The sequence below is a fragment of the Oryctolagus cuniculus genome, chromosome 14, assembly GCF_051225735.1.
Source record: "Oryctolagus cuniculus isolate XC-2025 breed Fujian yellow rabbit chromosome 14, ASM5122573v1, whole genome shotgun sequence".
Lineage (NCBI taxonomy): Eukaryota > Metazoa > Chordata > Mammalia > Lagomorpha > Leporidae > Oryctolagus > Oryctolagus cuniculus.
In genome coordinates this window covers 84,681,440-84,703,365 of record NC_142880.1, presented here as the reverse complement: position 1 = coordinate 84,703,365, position 21,926 = coordinate 84,681,440, and positions in this window count along the sequence as shown.

The following is a 21,926-nucleotide window of genomic DNA, read 5'->3' as shown; positions in this document are numbered from 1 at the left end:
TACAAACCTTTGGATTCCTGAAATACCATTTAAGAAACCTGGGTACCTTGAAGCATCCAACATGCAGAGATCATGAGAAGAGACATAGGGAAGCCTGAGAAGCCACCCTTCATCCAGACCCTGCTCAACTCTTCCCAACAAGGTCCAAGACACGAGAGAAGAAACCTTTGAAGCTACCATCTGCCTGCAACCTCATGAGATGTTCCAGGCCAGAACTGCTCAGCCAAGCTGCTCCAAAATTCCTGACTCATAGAAATTATGATATTACTTCATATTGTTGTTTTACCACCCCCAAGTACTTGGGTCATCTGTTAGGCAGTGATAGTTAGCTAGTGAACAGCAGAATAGACATATTAAAGAAAGCTCAGCTGCAACGTCTGCTTTATACAGCTGCAAAACTGATCATGTTTCATACAAGATAGTGCTTTAGAACATAAAACTGGTGAGCCCAGTCTACTTTGTTGCACACACATTTGTTTTTGGTTTGAGTGCTGTTTTCCCTGCTGAGTGCTTTTCTTCATGTTCCTTTAAGAGGAGCCAGCTTTCCCAGTTCTGTAAAGGCTGCTGTATTCCCGGATTTCTGCCTTTGGATGACATGAAAAAGGAGAGAGAGGAAACGCATTTGATATTTACCCTTTACTTTCTCCAGTGTCTGATTCCCTAGAGCCTGCATCTCCCAAGCTGCTCTGCTTCCATCCAGTGCAGAGCTGGCCCAGGGTTTAAGAGACATGATGAAAGCAGAATCTCAGAAGCCTTACCTTATTTTGAGGCACAACCAGTGCTAAACTAATTCAAGTGAATATTCTAGAGAGAGAGCAACTTTAGGTGTTTCAAATTCTTACTCACACTTTGGCAAGGCAATATGTTGAAAGGCTTTGGAAAATATCATATGACATAAATGAGCTTGTCAAGAGCCCTTGTCCTATTTTCATATCATAGTCCTTGCTTCTTCCTCCTTAACTAAGCCCCTCTATTCTGCATGGAATGCCTAGAGCAGTCATTTGGCCAGGTAACACTATTCAGATCATTTTACGCAGTTATAGAGTAACTAACAGGAGTAGTTTTTATTTGTCTGATTAGTTTGTTATTGGATCAATATAGAATTTATTTCCTCTGTAACATTCATTTCCAGTATTGTAGAATCTTTTAGCTTTTGGACCTAAATAGGGGACTGTGAGTTGATGGTGGATGGCTACTCTGCCAGACAAGTCTGAAGAGGGCTGGCTTCCAAGGTCCTGATCCTTTGAATAGCAATCCTAGTCTCCTTGGTGGCAGAAATTTCTCAAGCAGCATGAACCCAGCTCAGCAGCCTTTGTCTGCATGTTTCTTCCCAACTTTGCAGAGTCCTTGGCATTCAGAAGGACATTCATTTTTGTTCTGCTTGGTGCACAAGAGAGAATTGGGCTCATTATTTTCAGGAACTCTGGGAGAACTTGCCTTCCAATGAAGCAGGGTGGTATGAGGTCACATAAGGCCAACATTCATTTTATTTTTTGAGGGATTTAGATAATGCAATCCTAAGGGAAAACCAGGTAGAATAAGGATTTTATTTGTTTTTTATTTCTTTTTGCTGAAAAAGAATTAGAAGGCCAGAGAAGGGGGGGGTGTGGGTTATCCTATTAAATATACTTTATATTGTTCAGCAAGTGCAGCTTCTCTACAGAATCCCCCTGATAGAGGATTTAAACTGTGTCCTCTCTGCCTATTATGCTGAAAATAATATAATTGGCAACAAAAGGCAGTAAGGCAGTTGAATGAATTTTATGGTAAAACATGTGAGAATTTGTAAGAACTGATTTTATATAATATTTGATCAAAAATCTGGTTCAAGGTACTTTGGAGAAGGACATTTCAGATTTCCTTCTTTTATTCCCCCTAGCTAAGGCAGCCTTTTTCCCATCAATTCCCAAAATGATTTACTTTGATTTCTTCCTCAGGATTTTGGACAGACAGCAGCCTTCTCATCTTGACTTTAAAAAAAAAAAAAACAAATTTATTTGAAAGTCACAGAGACAGGGAGAGACATTGCAGCCTGGATGCCATGGGCAGGGCTGAGCCAAGTCATAGTCAGGAGCCAGCAGCTTCATCAGGGCTTCCCACATGGGTGGCAGGGACCCATGTATTTGGGCCATCCTCTGCTGCTTTTCCCAGGCCATCCGCAGGGAGCTGGATTGGAAGTGCAGCAGCCTGGACATGCACTGGTGCCCACATGGGATGCAGGCATCAAAGGTGGCAGCTTTATCCACTACACCACCACCTCTGGCCTTGTCATCGTCTCTTCTCTGACACTTCATGCATGCCATCCAGGATCACTGCTGCGGGGCAGAGCTGGGTGAAGGGCTAATGCTTTGGCATCTTGAATCTTGAGTTGCACCTGAGTCACTGTGGCAAAGTCAATTGTCTCAGAGTCTTGGGTTCCTCATTTTTTTAAAAAGGCAAGAATAATACCTTCCAGGCTTCTAGTGAAGATCAAAGGAAATGAAGTATGAAAACTTCATATATTTTAATATTTAAACAAATGTAGTTATATCTAGTTTGTTTCACAATTGTCTTTTCATATTAGACTGAGATATGAATTTTGAGTTTTTCCTGGTCTCTACCATGATCCTTGACACAAAGTAGTCGTTCAAAAAGTTTGCTTGAAGGAATGCATGAATACATGCATGAATAATGAATATATTTTGGAGGCTGTCACCTTACTACATAACCCTTTTGCCTGGAGGACAGGAGAATTCAAAGGATTATAAATTAAATTGTGAGCTCCTTTTGGGATACCCATTGCTTAAAGATTTTTTTTTTTAATAATATCTTTGTAGTCAGTTCTGTGGTCCAGGCTCATTGGGTTAGATCTTATGACTGGCTACCATTGCTGTTGATAAAACACCTGGGTTTTTCTGATTGGCACATACACATTTAAAAGTCTATAAAGTAAATTTGTTGTGATGTAGGATGTGATATAAAAGTCCAGAGTACTTGGGAACACATTCGTTTCTTTTTTACACTTTAGTAGTAGAAGTCAGGCCCAGGAAATCCATTCTTCCCTTTTAAAGTTGTGCTTCTCACAGTCCCTGGACCAGCAGCATCAGGTTCTCCTGGAAACTTGTTAGAAATGGAGATTCTTGGCTTCCAGCTTAGATGTACTACATCAGAACCACTGGACTTCGGGCTCGGTGTCTGTGAACTCACACGCCCTTCTGGGGACTCTGATACATCCTGTGCTTTGAGACCCTGATTTTAGGGAACAGGGATTTCCATGGTTTTGGTGTGGTTTGAATGTCCCTTGAGAATCTACTGTGATTGGAGGCTTGTCCCCCAGGGCCGCTGTCTCGGGAAGCGGTGTGCACTATTAAGAGGTGAGGCCTTGCCTTGTCTTGCTCTCACCTGCTGTCTGTCACTGGGCATGAGGTCTTCACCAGAGCTAAGCCAATGCAAGCTCCTCACTCTTGAACCTCTAACATTTTGAGCTAAATAAGCTTCCTTTTCTGAATGCAAGTAGCTTATATTGGGCTTTTCATTATAATGACAGAAATCTGAGACAAAGAGAAAAACAGAAGAAAACCAGCAACGTGTTAATTTGTAATAGTCCTAGGTTTTACAGTACTTTGAAATGTTGCCAACTCTTTTCATCTGAAAGAAGAATTTTGTTGCTGATACAGAAACTGAGTCACAGATATGGAGGTAACTTTTGGTGGGACTAGGTCAGCCTGGGAAGGCTGTGTTCCTTTTCGTCAGGGTTCTTCTGGGTGACTGGCTGTTCGGTTTGGTGAAGTTGTTAAACTAATCTGAGTGATGAACCATGTCCCTCTCTTAGGCAGTGTTCTGCGGGTACAGCGTGACTAGCTGAAATGGGTCACCTTAATGATGGGAATTTGAGGTTTGGTAGGGTCAGTGGTTAGGGGAAGTAGGTACACATTTAACATCTTAAGGCTCTCACGACAGAACCCTCTATTTCATGTAAGTACAATGTGACTTGAGCCTATCCCCACTGAGGTCAGTCCACTGGGGCTAGTAATAAAATCCATGTTGTGTCCCTGGCAAAAGGAATTGAGCTGGCCCCAAATCATGAGCCTTGGCAAAACGTATGAGAAACTTGAGATAGCATTATTGACCCACTTTACACTAAGCAAAAAGCTCTGATGAGCACATACTTTATTCACAGCTAGGCCATAAAGGGAATAAGAAGCAGAACTGAGAGAATTCATGGCCCTTTCTGCTATAAATAACTCAAATAGGGCTGTTACTTGATGAGAAATTGAATGCCCCACTGATAAATACAGTGTCATGCTAGCACTGGAAAACAGGAACATTTCACCCATTTTTTTTTGCTTGAGTTCACACTGCCCAAGTCAAAAATAACAGTTTTCACAGTGCTGTTTGTGTGCTTTAAATGACAATTATTCTAGTCTGTTTTCCCTGTAATTGTTTTATTGCCTGCCTTTCTTCTCCCTAATGATATGTCATTGTTTATATTTTAAAAAGAAATTAAATGCTGAAACCCTAAAATTATACAAGTGGTTTTAAAATTGTTCACATAAAATATATGTTACAATAAAACTATGCATGGATTTCAACACATTTTTACACCAATATAAACTTTATTTAATTCTGTTTTTCATGAACTTTCTACCTCCTGTATTTAATTTTTTCAGTGGAGACTTAGAATACCAAGTGTCCTGGAACCTGGTCCCACCTGCAGTATACCTGCATTATTTCTTATACTTTGAGGAAATAAATTTCCTTCCTTCTGCTATTTTCTGTTGACCTTCCAACAGCTTGAACATTACCCACCTTTTCATATTTGTCCTCAACATATGAGATCTCTCTGGAGGGCAGGATTGAGATCCCATAGTCTCCTGTCTCTTGTTCTTGTTTCTCTTACACTTCCCTTGCCACTCTTGTTGAGAAGCAAATGACAGTTTGATGGGGCTAGAGAAAGAGGATTATTGTAGGCCCTGAGTTTTGCTTAGACTGTAGACAGTCACAATACTGATGGACAGATCCTAATGGGCCAACACAGAAAAACAAATGAGAGGGGCTGAGGAACGTCCAGCCCGCAGGCTGTATAAAGGCTGCAAAATCATTTGGCCTGGCCCTGCCAGGGCAACCACTGGCAGGACTCAAAATTCAATAAATCTCCAACAGGCTAATTTTTAATTTGATAATTTTGTGTGGCCTTGAACGAGGTGATAAATATCCAATGACCCTTGGCAGAGAAAAGGTTCCCCAACCCTGAAGCTTCATTTTCAACCTCCAGAATCACTCACCACTCCATGCATTGAATGGCAGCAGGCATCTGCTTAAGCAAGGAAGACAATTAGACCTCCTGAAGTTTCTAGGGCAGCCAGTTGTCTTTACCCAAGTGTGCTGCTCCTATGAATGTCACAGTACCCTGAAAACCTCCCCCCTCTGGACTAAAGCATCATATCTTCCAGGACGGTCCCTACTGCCCCCACTCACTGCCCTTTATAAATTGCAGCCCTGATAAGCCAAGCAAGCAAAACAAACATATTCACAGACCGGCTTCAAGGAAAGTGCAAAAATCTGAACCCATGCCTTGCATTGCTTGCATCCCAGACTCACAGTTGTGGCTGCTGTTGATCTCCTCTCAAGTTGGGAAAGCCAGTCTTAAGGGCTCTTGTCTCCATGCAATGAATAATGGTCGCTGGAGCCAACCAGCTGGCAGTAAACAGGGAGAGAGACAGGGGCACAGGTGCAGATAAAGAGGATGAATGAAATAGTTCTTTCACTAAGGCTGGGCAGATGGCCACCTCCCCTCGAGGAATCCCAGAGAACATTGGCTGAACACCGCTCTGTCATGTTGCAAATTTAGTTTTGGTTCTGTTGCTGTCACAATTCACTTCCATTTCAAGATTTCTGGCTCGTATTCAAAGTTCGCCTTTTCTCAGACTCAGACATTTTTATGTTGAATCTGATTTTATTTCTTGCTTCAGAATCTTCCCTTTCTGGAATTTTTCTCATTATACTTTTTGTTGTTGTTGTCTTATTTTAGTGACTTCAGTTTTACCTTAGCTTCCACAAATTTTATAATCTTAATTTTTATTCTTGCTTATAGCTGTCTAATGAAGTTATTGAATAAGATTGCAATGGTAGCACATTAAAATCCTCTTTGTAACTCAATGCATTTTCATTTTAGATTGATTCCCCCAGTGCTTCAGGCTGTCTTTTGTATTCAGGATCTTGCTCACATCTGAACTAATTTGAATTAATTTGATCATTCAGTTACCGTAAGTTTTGATTTAGGTGATTGTCTAATTCGTCTCTGCTATGAAGTGAGAATGACTCTAGAGTGTTGAGAAAATGTTATCTAAGTGGTGGAAACTACTTAAGGAGTTAAGTGCCACAAAACTTTTGCCTAAAATGACACCTTAGTCAGATCTGCTCTGTTAAGTTGACCTGTAGGTTTAGCCAAAATTACTAATTGTAAGCTATTGTGGATCTGGACCAAGAGTTGATAGGCATCAAAATCTTTAGTCCAGGCAGTGAATTGATGGAATTCATCTAAACTCTCCCTGCTTGTGTCTTCTGTCATCACATATGCAATAGTTCAATACAATTGAAGAGTCACACAATTATAAAGGAACTCACTTCTTAGGTTTGGGATTAATGGTATGTACAATCTGTTACATTGTTATTTGCTAATAGTAAATACTGGTATAATGCTTGACATTGTCCTTGATCTTCTCACTCTGGAGCTGATTGACAGGGATGCCTACACTTTCTTCTAGTCGCTGTCTTGCCAGATCACCTTCCACATGGCTCCTGAGGGCGCCATCCTGTGGACAAACACGATAGCCTTGAAGTTGGGCAGCACATACCCCTGTTCTGTCTAGCGAGTGGCTTACCACTACTTTTCTCTATGAATTTTTCCCCCTTGTTGCTATAGATAACCTGACTACCTTGGAAAAACAATTCTATAGTCAGAACATTATTTAATTTTAGAAAAAAATCATGTGCTAGAGTTGTCTCCAGCTTGTCCCTGTCATTTTTAATCTCTTCCTTTATAATTTTATTTATATATTGTAATTTCCCCATATATTTCATATTACCATAGAGCTTTAAGAAATCTATTTCTTTATAAGAAATGGTATGAAGCACAAATTTTCTTTTCATCATTTCCTCACTTCTCTTTGGTCAATAAAAATTGACTACCAGTATTATTTTCCTTATAGCCTGAAAGCTGCAGACTGCATACTTCTTGTTTTCCTTTTCATTGACAATGTGCCCACCCTACACAGAGTTCACGTCCATGAGTTGAGGGAAGGGGACGGAGGGAAAGGTCAAAACAAATCCTGATTAATAGTTGAAAACATAGTTAGTTCTCCATACCTAATGAATGATGGGTGGAAAAGAAAATCATTCAAGATAAATAAGTTGCACCTTTAAGAAAATACTTGTATATGGTTATAAAATACGGTAGTTCCAAGGGTATGTATACTTGCTACAAACTGTGTGATTCTAGATCAATCAGCTTTCCATTTTCTTTTACTGTCTAAATCAATGAATTCTATTGATCAAAAGAGAAAAGTCTTTTATTGGAGGAGGAAAAATCATTTTATTTGCTCTGTGGGAATAGAATATGTTAAGGCAGTGAATTTGGAGGAATCCACCTATAATGTTGGTAAGATAGTGTGGAAAAGCAGATATAGTAAGGAGAGTACATTTAACATCTGGGAGCTAGTGTCTAGAATTCAAATAAAAGTGTCAAATTTGCAAGAAATTTAGTTTAAAATATATTTGGTTTTTATTTATGATTCTAGAGTAAGAAAATACCTCATCCTATCTAATAGAGAATTGTCTCACAGGGCAAAACAAAATGGTAAAAAGAAATAGAATGGTTGTTTTTTATTTTTTAAGATTTTTTATGTATTTGAGAGGCAGAGTGAACAGATAGAGGGAGAGACAGAGAGAGAGATCTTCCACCCGCACTTTCCAAATGCGCCGCGATCCAAAACCAGGAGCTTCCAGGTCTCCCACAGGAGTACAGGGGCCCAAGCACTTGGGCCATCTTCCACTGCTTTCCCAGGCCATTTACAGAGAGCTGGATCAGAAGTGGAGCAGCTGGGACTCGAACCAGAGCCTACATAGGATGTGGGCTCTGTGGGTGGAAGCTTAACCTACTATGTCATAGCACTGGCCCCTAGATATTTACTCATCAAATTTTTTTTTTCTTCTTTTCATGCTCTGCTATTCTAAGCAGTTAATTGAGTTTTTATAATTGCATCTGCAATTACTTGTTAATTTTCTGGTGTGTTGGGCTACTGTGTACATTGTATATAAGTTTAAAAACCTGAGCTGGGAGGGATAGTCACTTGCTTCCTTGCTGACTACAGAGTAGATTACATAATATTGAGGGGGTCACCATTTGAGGGAAGAGGCATTTACAGTGGACAGTTTAGAAAATATAATGCAATAATTTGTTAACTTGTAGAAATGGTGACTTTCATTGTAGGCATATTAAGATGCTACATTTTTGTAAGCAGATCGACAACATTATCACTACTCAGTTACTGCTCAGAAAATATTCCCTTTTGGATTAGTTCTCACTGAGTGGTACAGAGAATAGCAGTACACGCTGAGGAAGCATAGGAGAGAGAATTCTCCACTCAATGGTTTTGGATTGGTGGGGGTGGTGTTATGTGCAAGTGTTTGAAAGTTGGGAGAGAGAAGGAATGCCGGAAGACATTCTCACTTCTTGCCAAAAAATCCAGTAGAGCTCCTTTTGTGGGTTTACACCACCCTAGCCCTAAAGATGGAATAAAATAGACTCTAAGTTTGAGCCAGACATTATTTCATGAGGCACTTGATGTTAATTGGTTACGACACAGTATGAAATGCCTGAGGGACCAATTCCCTTTACTGGCTGGGACAGGAGTAGGGCAATTTGCATAGGTGTGGATGCACTGTAAATTACTACATATCAGCAGTCCAGCTGAATTAATTTGCATTTAAAAATCAGAGAGGTGGTCAAAACTGCCCCAGGGAAAACTGAAGTCAGTACTGAAACTTGTAATGGGTTCTTTGGAAAATAGGATATCCTTGAATGAGAAAATCATTGAAGAAAACATGTTGGCCACCATCTACTCTGTAGAGAGGCAGAGCAGTAAATTGCTGGTTCTTGCTGCTTATTAGCCTACAGTATATATGCTCAGAACAGTCTCATTTCTTCCCAAGCTCAGTCCCCTCCCCTCTCCTTTGGTGTAACTAGAGTTGTACAGTCCTGCCTGCATCCCCCTGTCTCTAACTTCTCCAGTTCCTTGAAGATGAACTCTCCTATGGCTATAACTTGCAGGTTTATGACCGTTCTAGTACTTAAGTCAAAGCTGGCACGAAGTCTCTTAATTGCTTGTGACATCCTTCCTCCTTCTGCCTACTGAGAATGTATCTGGATAGAGTGGAGCTCCATCCTAGGAATTATAAGCAAGGCAATCTATCAGAGGTAATGTTGAAAGGACAACTCAGGCAGTGTCATGGATGTGAACTATCCAAGGGAAGTCAGAAGAAGAGAAAGCATGATGGATCTCAGAGCTGACATGGGAACCGAGTTTGTCCGGTCTGAAGGAAAGTATGGAGGCACTCCTTCTTTCAGACAGAGCAAATGTCATTCATGTGTCAGCTCTGAGATAGGATTTGCCTCTGTCCAGTACAGCCCCATCTAAACCATGCTTGCCTACTCACCTCCAACCCAGGGCCTCTGTCCTCATGTTCTGATTCCAGTTGTGCTCATCCAGGTCTTGGTTGATACTACCTTATTTTTTAATTTTTTTTTTTTTGACAGGCAGATTTAGACAGCGAGAGAGACAGAGAGAAAGGTCTTCTTTCCATTGGTTCACCCCACAAATGGCCGCTACGGGTGGCACACTGCGCCGATCTGAAGCCAGGAGCCAGGTGCTTCCTCCTGGTCTCCCCGTGGGGGTGCAGGGCCCAAGCGCTTGGGCCATTTTCCACTGCACTCCCGGGCCACAGCAGAGAGTTGGACTGGAAGAGGAGCAACCGGGACAGAATCTGGTGCCCCAACGGGGACTAGAACTTGGGGTGCCGGCACGGCAGGCAGAGGATTAGCCAAGTGCGCCGGGGCGCCGTCCGTTACTACCTTATTTTTAAGACAACTCTATAAAGCTGACTTTTAGCTTCCTGAAATATCCGTCTCCATTGTAATTTGTCAGCCAGACGTTCCATGCTTTGGTGTCTCCCTGCTTTACAGTGAGCATTTCCCCGTGTGATCGTGTTTGCAGAATTTATGGCCTTGGACCTGACTTTCACTAACCAATATTTCTTGGCATAGCTTGTGGATTTGTACCTCCTTTACACACTTGTTTCTTGATTCATGCTGATTCCTTGAATCTCAATCTCTACTTCTATTCATGTTCTTAAATGAAAACATTTCCTGTTTATCATGATTGTTCCCCTGGCTGTGACCACATCTGGTGTGTTGAAAACACTGTTTCTATTGTTGTTACACAGGCCTCCTGCTATACTGTATCCTGATACAGATGTTAGTTACTCTGCTCATCTGTAAATAGAGGGGGTGGGAAGTGATAGAAAAGAAGAAACCCACAAAATATCCATCTGTGAGAAGGAGGACCAAATCTTTTTGAACCAAGTTGGTGATTGGGCACCCTCTATCTCCTATTGTATGCATGGTCTATCATATTTCCTCCCTCTTTGTGTCTATACCATTCTTATTCTTTATACACCAGTTTCCTTTATGATCCTGTTAATTCTGTTTCTCATACTTTGGTCTCTGTATAGGTTGGTCTCTCATTTTTCCTCTCACTGGATAAAGTATCCACTTTTGATCCAACCAGAGTTGGCCAAACAGAGGGATCTTGTGGCAAAGCATAGCCACCCAAGCCTGCCACTTCAGCAGAAGGTATGAGTAAGGATGACCTGCAAAGAAAAATGCAGGGATTAGGCATATTTCCCAGACATGTCTAATACAATTCACTCTAAGGATTTGACTGAAAATGTATCTATTCAATGGCAACATATAGATAGGTCAATGATTTTTAAAAGCAAACTAGATAGTGTAATGTGACAATGATAGTGTTAAATATTTAGACAAATGATTGGATCTAATCAAGTGTGAGAAATTGGCCAAGAAATGTATGCTAAAGGTAGGCCATGCTTTAGTGAGATTTAAAGAAAGTGGAAAATGTGATGTGGATAAACTTGATTTAATGACTCAATTTATACTAAATATAACTGCAGGAATTTGAAAGGGCAAATAAGGCATTTTGAGTTTATTTGGAAAAATATTTCTGACTATTGACGAGTGTGCCAAGGATTTAATACTGTTCTATTAAAATGTCATTATGAAACTAATTAGAGAATTATAATTATCATTGATTAAGTCTGCTTATTGAAAGAATGGAGAGGCATATTGGATTTGATTACTTGGAGAAGATTAATAGAAGCTGCTGTGGGCCAGCAGAGCTGGAGAAGGGAAGACATTGATTCTCCCAGCTGCCTCTGTCCTCTAAACACAGGATCTCAACTACAGAGGGAGGGTGAGTCTCCCCTATTTCCTGAATTCGTAACAGCCATGGCACAGGGCAAGGGTGGGGTGCCAAGCTGGATTGGTGTCTGTTACCTGAAAACAAGACCAGCCAGGAAGACAGGAGTATCTGGGAGTTGAAGTATTCATACAGGAGACAGCTTGAGTTCAGTGGATAAGAGCATAGCCATCAGACAAGGGGTGAATTTTAGCCCCTCTCTTCTGAGGGTGGATCTAGGCTCACTGCCTTGCCTCTCCAATCCTCGGTTTTTCCAGATAGAAAATGCGTAATACAAATTCTTACTGCCTAGCAAAATTGCTGGATTGTTGGTATGATACACAGTATATAAAATGCCTGGCACTGTGCCTGACATGACTGGTTTACAATAAATGATAGCTATTATTAATGCTTAACATAAATAAAACCGGCAGAAAATGTAGCATATAGAGCAGAATATGGCACACGGATGTGCCTCTGAAGGGATTCAGTAGCTCCCTGGTTTGTGCTGACAAAGACTGACAGGTGTACAGTTCTTGCCATAAAGCAGTCAAAGAACTAAAAGGATGTGGAGTTAGTTTATTGTAACAAGTAGAGAGGACGTTTGGAGAGACTTAAATTTTTGCAGCTGGCAAAAATTGCTGTACTTTTTCTCCGTCTTCACTTCAGGCTCAATTTCTTAGTCATTGTCTGAAATATCCCGGGACCTCTTGGAGTCCTCTCTTTCCCTTTGACTATGATTCTGACATTGGATTATGCATTTTCTTCCTCAGTTGTCTGAGTCATTTAGAATCAAGGTTCTTCAGAATCAAAGTTCAAGGATATATTTTGAGCCACTCAAAAATAGTCTTTTGTGACTTTTCTAGACTGACTTCTCTTTATCCATGTCTTTCCCTCTGCCATGAATCCAAAATGTTAGTGCAAAGACTTTATTTTGTATTTTAAGTATTTCACTCAAATTTGTTGACAGATATTCTGTTCCTCTTGCTATCAGATTCCAGTTTTTTTAAGGTCTCAAAATCCTAAAAGTTTTCAGGAGTATTTGTAATTCAAGAGGAATTATCAGAAAAACCACTGGAATATAAATAGGGGAAAAATGACAGTTTAACATCCATCCCTCAATGAATAGGTGTCTATTACCTAGAGGAATATTTTCCTACATTTCTTCAATGGCATTTTCATACTAAGGGATTTAATATTGATAAAATATTTTCTATGGTTCATATTCAAATTTTCTTAGTCATCCCTAATCTTCTTAGTTTGTTTTTTATATGTTAGATGCGATCAAGGATCACTCATTGCATTTGGTGATCTTGGCCTGAGTAGTTTTTAAAACCCATGGGGTGATTCTCTTTCCTTCTATTCCTGCTGAAAGGTGGTGAGATAGAAGCCTACTCTACTCATTCACAAGTATGGCCATTAGAATTTTATTTCATAAATTGATAGACATGTACACCAAGTTTTCTTAAAATTAGGAGTGTTTTTAAAAAGGGTTAGGTTAGTCTGGAACTCCAAGTTTAGTCTTTGTTTGAGGACATTTGCAAATCAATAAATCCTTAAGGGGCATTCCAACCAGGCTGGGTGAGAAAAGGTAGAGGGGCTGGTCTTCTCTTATGAGCTGCTTTTCATAGGAGCCAGAATTATTTAGTATTTAGCACTGGCTAAATATTATACAATTGCCAGACAGGCTTCTAATATTTCTACTCAAAGATGATGGTCTGATCAATCAATGCAAAGAACCAGAACTTACCAGCACCAAGGGACTTTAAAACATTCACAGAATAATGAAAACAAAATATTAGTTTATTTTGATGAAAAAATTTGAAAGTTCATGCATAACTTTTTCATAATATTCACTTTCTACCAGTTTTTTGAAGATATTATCAACAAAGCTATAAATATAGAATGATATATACTAACAAAATGACACAATTCATGATTAATAATTGAATATAATAGCATCCTTTTTTTTTTTTTTTTTTTTTGACAGGCAGAGTGGACAGTGAGAGAGAGAGACAGAGAGAAAGGTCTTCCTTTGCCGTTGGATCACCCTCCAATGGCCGCCGCTGCAGCCGGCGCACCGCGCTGATCCGATGGCAGGAGCCAGGATCCAGGTGCTTTTTCCTGGTCTCCCATGGGGTGCAGGGCCCAAGCACCTGGGCCATCCTCCACTGCACTCCCTGGCCATAGCAGAGAGCTGGCCTGGAAGAGGGGCAACCGGGACAGAATCCGGCGCCCCAACCGGGACTAGAACCCGGTGTGCCGGCGCCGCAAGGTGGAGGATTAGCCTATTGAGCCACGGCGCCGGCCTATAATAGCATCCTTGTGTAAGTCTACATTATACTTTGTTAGTCTTTCAGAGATGTTATCATTAGTTCCAATATTTCATCACTGTAGGTTGTAATGAAAAATATTTTATTCCTGCTTCATTCAAGCGTTGTGAAAGAAACTCTGGAAAGCCCAACATTGCTTCTTAAGAATTTTACAAATACTCGAAATCATTGCAAATGAGATCAAAGCTGGACCCTAAAAAAGTTACAAGAAACTACTATCCAAATATTTCCTCAATAAGAATTAGTTTATTGCCAAATTGCTTTTAAAGTAATGCACTTGTGAGAACAGTCCCGGAGCTGTCAGTCACTCTGTGCATTCAGCTACAACACATGAAGTCACACTGAAAGCAGAAGAGTTACCATGCTCCGCTTTTTTATCTTGAAGTGACCTTGCCTCTAGGATTATGATTTTTTTTTCCTTTTTGCATTATAGGTTTCATCTGAGTTGCTTTACCTTCCAGGTTAGCTTCCCCAGAATGAATAGAAGAATAAGGCAGTGAGCGTTGACCTTTTTGATTGTTAAAGCGAGGTTTTCTTGAATTGACCCTGTTCCCCTCCTTCTGCCTGTGGCAGACAGAGACTAGGAAAGAAACAAGGGACAAGGACATACTGTTGCCCTTGTACCTCTGGGGTCAGGAAGTTTCAGCCTAACTCTAGAATATATCAGAAAATGATGATTATATGACCCAAATGTTTTAAAAATTATTTTTAAAAATTTTATTTAAGGTTTACAAGTTTCATGTATTTCATATATACACATTCAGGAACATAGTGATGGTTTCTGCCATATCCTCCCTCCTGCCCACACTCCCAAACTTCTACTTCCTCCCTTTCCTATTCCCACTCCTAATTTCTGCAAAGATTTATTTTATTTTATTTTATTTTATTTTATTTTATTTTTATTTTATTTTCATAAGCTTAACACTAGGCTAAGTAAAGAGCTCCACAAATAGATGAGACAGGGGCCAGGGCTGTGGCACAGCGGGTTAAAGCCCTAGCCTGAAGCGCTGGCATCCCATATGGGCTCCGGTTCTAGTCCCGGCTACTCCTCTTCCGATCTAGCTCCCTGCTATGGCCTGGGATAGCAGTAGAAGATGGCCTAAGTCCTTGGGCCCCTGCACCTGTGTGGGAGACTCGGAAGAAGCTCTTGGCTCCTGCCTTCGGATTGGCACAGCTCTGGCCGTTGAGGTCATCTAGGGAGTGAACCAGCAGATGGAAGACCTCTCTCTCTGTCTCTACCTCTCTCTGTAACTCTGTTTCTCAAATAAATAAAATAAATATTTAAAAATAATAGTATGAGACAGTCAAGGCTATAAACAAATCAAAGGCTATAAACAATTATTGAATCTCAAAATGTCAATTTTACTCCTATAGATTACCTTTTAGGTACTTAGAGAGAACATGTAGTATTTGTCTTTTTGAGAGTGGCTAATTTGACCAGGTGTAATGGTTTCCAGTTTTACCCATTTTGTTGTGAAAGACAAGATTTTATTTTTTTAGCCACTGAGTTGTATTCTGTGGTCTTTTTTTTTAAACTTTTATTTAGTAAATATAAATTTCCAAAGTACAGTTTATGGATTATAATGGCTCCCCGCCCCCCATAACTTCCCTCCCACCCGCAACCCTCCCATCTCCCACTCCCTCTCCCATTCCATTCACATCAAGATTCATTTTCAATTATCTTTATATACAGAAGATCAATTTAGTATATATTAAGTAAAGGTTTCATCAGTTTTTCCCCACACAGAACATAAAGTGTTTCTGTGGTCTTTATATACCATTATTTCTTTATCTAGTCATCAACTGATGGACATCTCAGTTGATTCCATATTTTAGCTATTGTGAACTGAGCTGCAATAAACATGGGCTTACAGATTACTTTTTCATTTTCTTTTGGTTTGGGTAAATTCTCAGGAGTGGGATGGCTGGGTCATATGGTAGGTCTATATTTAGATTTCTGAGGAACTTCCTATATGGCTCAAACTTACAAGATGAAACTATAATTTCATTGTGTGATATTTCTCACTGTTTTTCTCTCATATTCAACATTCTCCCTGCCCCTCTCTTTTCAGTGTAGCCAAGCAATTTCAAATATTTTTTCTAGATAATACGTAGTGGTGAGAAGGTGTGCACACACTGTAGGACAAAGTTTCCTGGGGGTGGGGTTGCTACTGATTTTACCTGGAGATTTTAGGAAATGGTCAAAAAACTTAAATTAGCAATATTATTTAAAGTATCATGTAATATTACAACAAATAACTGCACGTTAATGCAATGCACATTTTATGCAGTTTTTAAGATAAGAACAAGACTTTAAAGACTTTTTTTTGTTTTCATTCTGATATTTGTGTCAGAATTATTTAAGAGATTTAGTAAATCAAAAACTTGTAAAACAGTCATAAGAGGTTTAGGTTCAAATTTAGATAGAAGCCAACTTTTAACATTTTTTAATTGGAAAGTTTTCTTCTAAATGAACTTTTTGGGTTACTATGGCTGAGTTTTATCCGTATGTGGTAAGGCCTCTTCTAACTTCCTGCGTCACAGTCTGGGTTCCCAGTAGGCAGATTCTGAGATGGGAGAACTTCATCTTGCCTCCTCTAACTCCGGCTAGACTTTCACATTAATGGTCCCTGGAGGCAGTGACCTGCATGAAGCCACAGCAAACAAGGCTGCACCTCCTCAGGCTGCACAGAGGTGACACAGGTTCTCAGAGAGGGGCTGGGGATGGGGAGGAAATGACACTTTTGGAACTTCAATCTGGGTAGCACAGAGCATCACAGAGTAACTGTTTTGGAGAAGAAAACATTGATTTAGATACAAAAAGTCTCACGTTCTTTTAAAAACCCAGCCTTACAATGTACATTTTCTTATATTTCTCTGAAATGACAGTGCAATTGGAATGATACCTTTTGATGAAAGTATGCAGAATTTCCTTTCCAATTTGAACCCTCAAATAGCTCTGCACCAACTCAACACTGGTAAGGATATATCTCAGCTATGCCATGATGATTTCATTTTTTAGAATATTTGGAAGGCATAAGTTGTGCCTCATTATACATTGCAAGTTTGAAATGTTCTTTTCCTTCATGAATAGCCAAATAGCATCCAAAGAGATTCATAAGTCAACATAAACTAACTATGCAGCTTAATGTTCTAGATTCCAGATTGTGATTATAGAGCAAAATGTCTCTTTCTCCTTACTGCTAAGAACACCCCAAATGAGAAAGTATAAGATGCGCCTGGATGCACAGATGAGTCACATTCATCTGAGTGTGTGTCTCTGCCCTGGCCTAGCTCCATCTCAGCTGTGGGCGTTTTGCATTCTGCTAGCTCTGAATTATACCATCTCGTGTTTGGAATCAGGGACAGGGTACCTTTGTGTATTATGTTTCTCCTGCTTCTGCATTGGGAATGCCAGCCTTGCTTCAGTCACAACTCTGCAACACTTCTGTGTGTCCCTGAATAATGCTGGTACAGAGGAACACCTGGCCTGGCTGGCTCTGAGTTTTCAGCTCCTCACTGCACTGTCTGGAGCAGGGTGAGGCCTGCTTGACAGCTTGATTCCATCTAGTCTTGTGTTCCAGGGATTGAGCTAATGGAACTTGAATTGCTATAATCCTTTTGTGGGTTGTTGCCGTTTGTCACCCACTATTCAGGCCTATATTCTTCTTATACTCTTACCCACCCCATAGATTTGGATTAGCCTCCTTTTCACTCTTTGGCTACTGGAAGTTATCAGTTATATGATGCTGCATGTCTACTTTCCTGTAGAAAGGAACACAATCACTTTTTCCTTAGGATATTCAAAGATAACTAGAATCTGGTGCATAATCTTTTCATAAGGTAACACTGCACTGTGCTTTCTTGTTTCAGGTGTTGGCTTACATAAAGACCATTTAGGAGAAGACCAAAATATCCCCCTCTCCATCTCACTCTGCTTGCATTGAATATTGAATTTGGCATGGAAAACTTCCATTCTTAGATGGTTAAATTTAGAACCCAGAAATCCATAAGTAAAATAAGTAGATAATGATCTGAGAATTCTGGAAATGTAGGATTTTATATAGCTTCCTTCTCCCACTAAGGCAAAGCTAGGGAAAAAATTCAATATTAAAATATAAGAACAGTCTTTCAATACATGAAAATGGTAATATATTCATTGGAAAAATGTGAAAATGGCATTGTCATACTAATAGAAATTAAAAAGATCAATATTAAGACACTCATCAATGTCATTCCTGCCTCTACTACCTATATCCTTTAATGAATTCTTATTCTCTGGGTGCTTTAAGTTTGTCTTATTTAATTTTGCAAGGGGGGGAATTATTAGCCTCACTTTACATATAAGGTAAATTTAAATTTGGAGAAATTAAATAACTTGTCTAAGAACATATAGCTAAGTAACTGAGCCAAAAATTGAAGCTAGATTTGTTTGATTTTGTTTTTAATCTGTGTGTTAGCCACTCCACTAGGAAGACTCTCATCAGCTATTAATTTGTTCAGGGACTGCATCTGCCAGGCTTTCTATACACACACAACAAATGAAATGGAACGATATTTCTGATTAATTGGAAAGCTTATTTCAATCTCTGTCCTGATATCCCTTGTTGGTTTTATTTTTCCTTTCTTCTTCTTTCTTTTTTTTTTTTTAATTTTTTTGCCAGGCAGAGTAACACAGTGAGAGAGAGAGAGACAGAGAGTTATAGACAGAGAGACAGGTCTTCCTTCCATTGGTTCACTCTGCTAATGGCCGCCATGAACGGTGCTGCATGCCGATCCGAAGCCAGGAGCCTGGTACTTCATCCCTGTTTCCCATGTGGGTACAGGGATCCAAGCACTTGGGCCATCCTCCACTGCCCTCCCAGGCCACAGCAGAGAGCTGGACTGGAAGAGGAGCAACCAGGACTAGTACCTGGTGCCCCAATGGGGACTAGAACCCTGGGTGCTGGCACCGCAGGCAGAGGATTAGCCAAGTGAGCCATGGCGTCGGCCCTTATTTTCCTTTTCTGCTTGTCCAGATGTTAGCAGTGTCTTCGCATAAGCAAATTGCTTCAGTGAACTACATGCGTCACTTCGGTCAGCCATGCCTGCGGGTCTGGTTCTCTGGGGCCAAGCAGCTCTGGGGATTCTGAGCTGCTACAACGGGTTGGGAGAGCCATTTCAACCTGAGATTGGTTCCCCTTTTCTTTTGCTTCTAGACCTACTCCTTGGCTCAGTGTGACTCTTTAGTGTCAAATTCTGGAGGTAAAGAAGTGTTGCATTTAACTGATACTTTTCCAACCGTAAAGGCAAACATTGACTCACTGCATGGACTCTCCTGGGCCACTAAGATGATGCCAAAAGTGCATGGAGAGTGGCCTTCAGCCATTCTTATCCAGCTTTTCTGGTTTCTTTCCAAGAACCAAGTAGATGAGCAGAACTAGCAGACAGTATGGTTGGAAGGATGTTGATTTCTACCTAAAACTAATCTGTTTAGCAGAAGAAACAAGACTCTTTTGGAGCCAGTAGGCTCAAAGTAACTCTCTTGTCCATGTTTTATTCTCCCTTTTATTGCTTCCTCTTGTTCTATATTGTAAACTTCTCCCTAGTGTCTTCCCCAGACCTTAGTAACTCATGAAGAATTACTGCTTGCTTCATTTTTATGTAATTTTACTGTTTTAAATCTATTGTTATAAGCAAAAGTTCAATTGTCAGGGCAACTATGAGTGGAATAAGTGGCTGGATCATCTCAGCTCTTCCCTCTATTTGGTCTGATTGCCACTGTTATTTGCTCTTCTCACTCTTGTGGTTAAACTATTGCAAGCTGTTCCAAGCTAGTCCTGCATTTTCTACTCTGTTTTGACTTCTGCTTTTCAAGATCTTGTGTGCCTGTGCTCTGTGGAATTTACACATTTAATCATTTTCCTTTACATTCTGTGTTGCTTGTATTTATTTCCCTTCATTCTGTATTGGATTATCCCTTGGATCAACATGTTCCACTCAAAAGAAACTGGTTTCAAAAATAGTTTTAATATCATATCAAAATTTTAATTGTCCTTGAAAAACTGTTTCTTCTCTGTGATGCCTGTTACATAACCAAAGAAGATTCAGCCCATATATTTAGGATGTTCAAAATGCATGGGTTCTCTATGTAGTCTCTTCTTGTGTCCAGAAACCAAAGAACATTAAAATACTTCTATGTGGCTGAGTGGAAGGAACATCTAATCTATGCTTGATTAGGAGGAGAATGTTTTAATATTATATGAGTTACTGTAATTTAGAAACTGGCCAGTGAAAATCCATCTGTATCTCAATGAACCAGAACTAAAATTGAATTCAGAAACAAGCACTGAGATAGGATACTGCTAGTAACTTCAACTTCCAAGAAAAAAAAAATAGGAAAAAAGTATATGTGATACATGATGGATCTCAGAGATCTTCTTAGAATCATAGATCCAAGGAATGTGCTGGCTGGACAGCGGCTTAGAGAGTACCCATTCCAAACCTCATGTCACCACTAGAAAACTGAAGTTAGAGAGGTGCAAGGACTTTTGAAAACCACCTAATTGTTTAGTGTCTAAGTTCAGACATGTGATTCCTGGGCATAACATTTATGGTGTATGCATCTTCCCAAGGACTGGATCATAAATAGTCTTCCATGTGAAGATATCCTGGGTTTTACTTCAGTTCAATCTCTACCCTCATGGCTTTCAAAGACTTTGGAAACTTCCAAGTCAACTGAAGTTGTTTCATCTAAATGGCTGGAAATCAAAAGAGCTAGATTGAGCTCTCCACTGAACTTGTTATCTTAGAAGGTAAAAATGACTCTCATTAGGGCTGATGTTGTGGCATACCACGTTAAGCTGCCACCTGTGATGCTGGCATCCCATATGGGTGCTGAATTGAGCCTCAGCTGCACCCCTTCCAATCTGGATCCTCACTGATGCACCTGGGAAAGCAGTGGAAGATGGGCCAAGCACTTGGGCCCCTACCACCCATGTAAGAGACCTAAATGGAGTTCTAGGTTCCTGGCTTCAGCCTGGCCCAGCCACGGCTGTTGCAGCCATTTGGGGAGAGGACCAGCATGTGAAAGGGGTCTCTCTCTCTCTCTCTTTCTCTCTCTCCTACCTCTCTCTCTCTCCCTCCCCCTATCTCCCCCCCCTCTCTAATTCTGCCTTTCCAATAAACAAATAAATCCTTAAAAAAAGACTCTTTTGGTCCTAACTGGAAGATAATAGTCCTTGGGAAAGGAAGATAGCATATAAATTTCTATGAATTCTTGGAAATGTGTCTCAGGTTGGGTTATCTCATAGGTGGATCCTAAGGATTTAAGTTAAACTAATTCTGAGAAAGCACTGGTTGGGGCATGGGGATGTGAGCCAAGAGAGTTTTATCACTACAGGATCCCTGCCTCATGGGGGTGTCTGAAAGACTGCATAGAATATGCTCTGGGTTGTTCCACCCAGGGGAAGCTGGGTGTTTATTTACCAACTCCTATGTATGACTGGCATTTCTCTGGAGAGTGGCATTTTGGGACAGCCTCTAGAAAAGGCTGCACCATAGTGCCTATGGCCAGGACAAAGAATTGTGGATAATTGCAGAAGGAAACTGTTGGCATGCTCTGGTGTGGTGAGAACCAAGGGAGTGTGGGTGGATAAGGATGTTGTTTACTACACAAGAGAAATGAACAGTAATGGGGTTGGGAAGGAGGCAAATAAGATCAAGCAGATCTGTCAAATGCAGTTCAATTGATTTCATTTGAAGTTTTGTTCTTTTTAAATTTTGTATTTATTGGTTTTCATTTATTTGAAAGACACATCGGAAGAGAGAGACAGACAGAGACATTCCATCCACTGGTTCACCTCCTAAATTCGCACAATTACTGAGGCTGGCCAGACCAAAGTCATGAGCAGGGAACTTCATTTGGGTCTCTTACTGGGTGGCAGGGATCTAACTACTAAAGCCTCCTAGGGTATGAATTTTAAATCTCATATGTTCCTCGAATATGAGTCTGGATTGTGGAAATTTTAGTCTACAAAACAGATTATCCTAAAAATGGCTATTTTTTAGATCTTATATGGAATTTGTACCATTGAAGTTG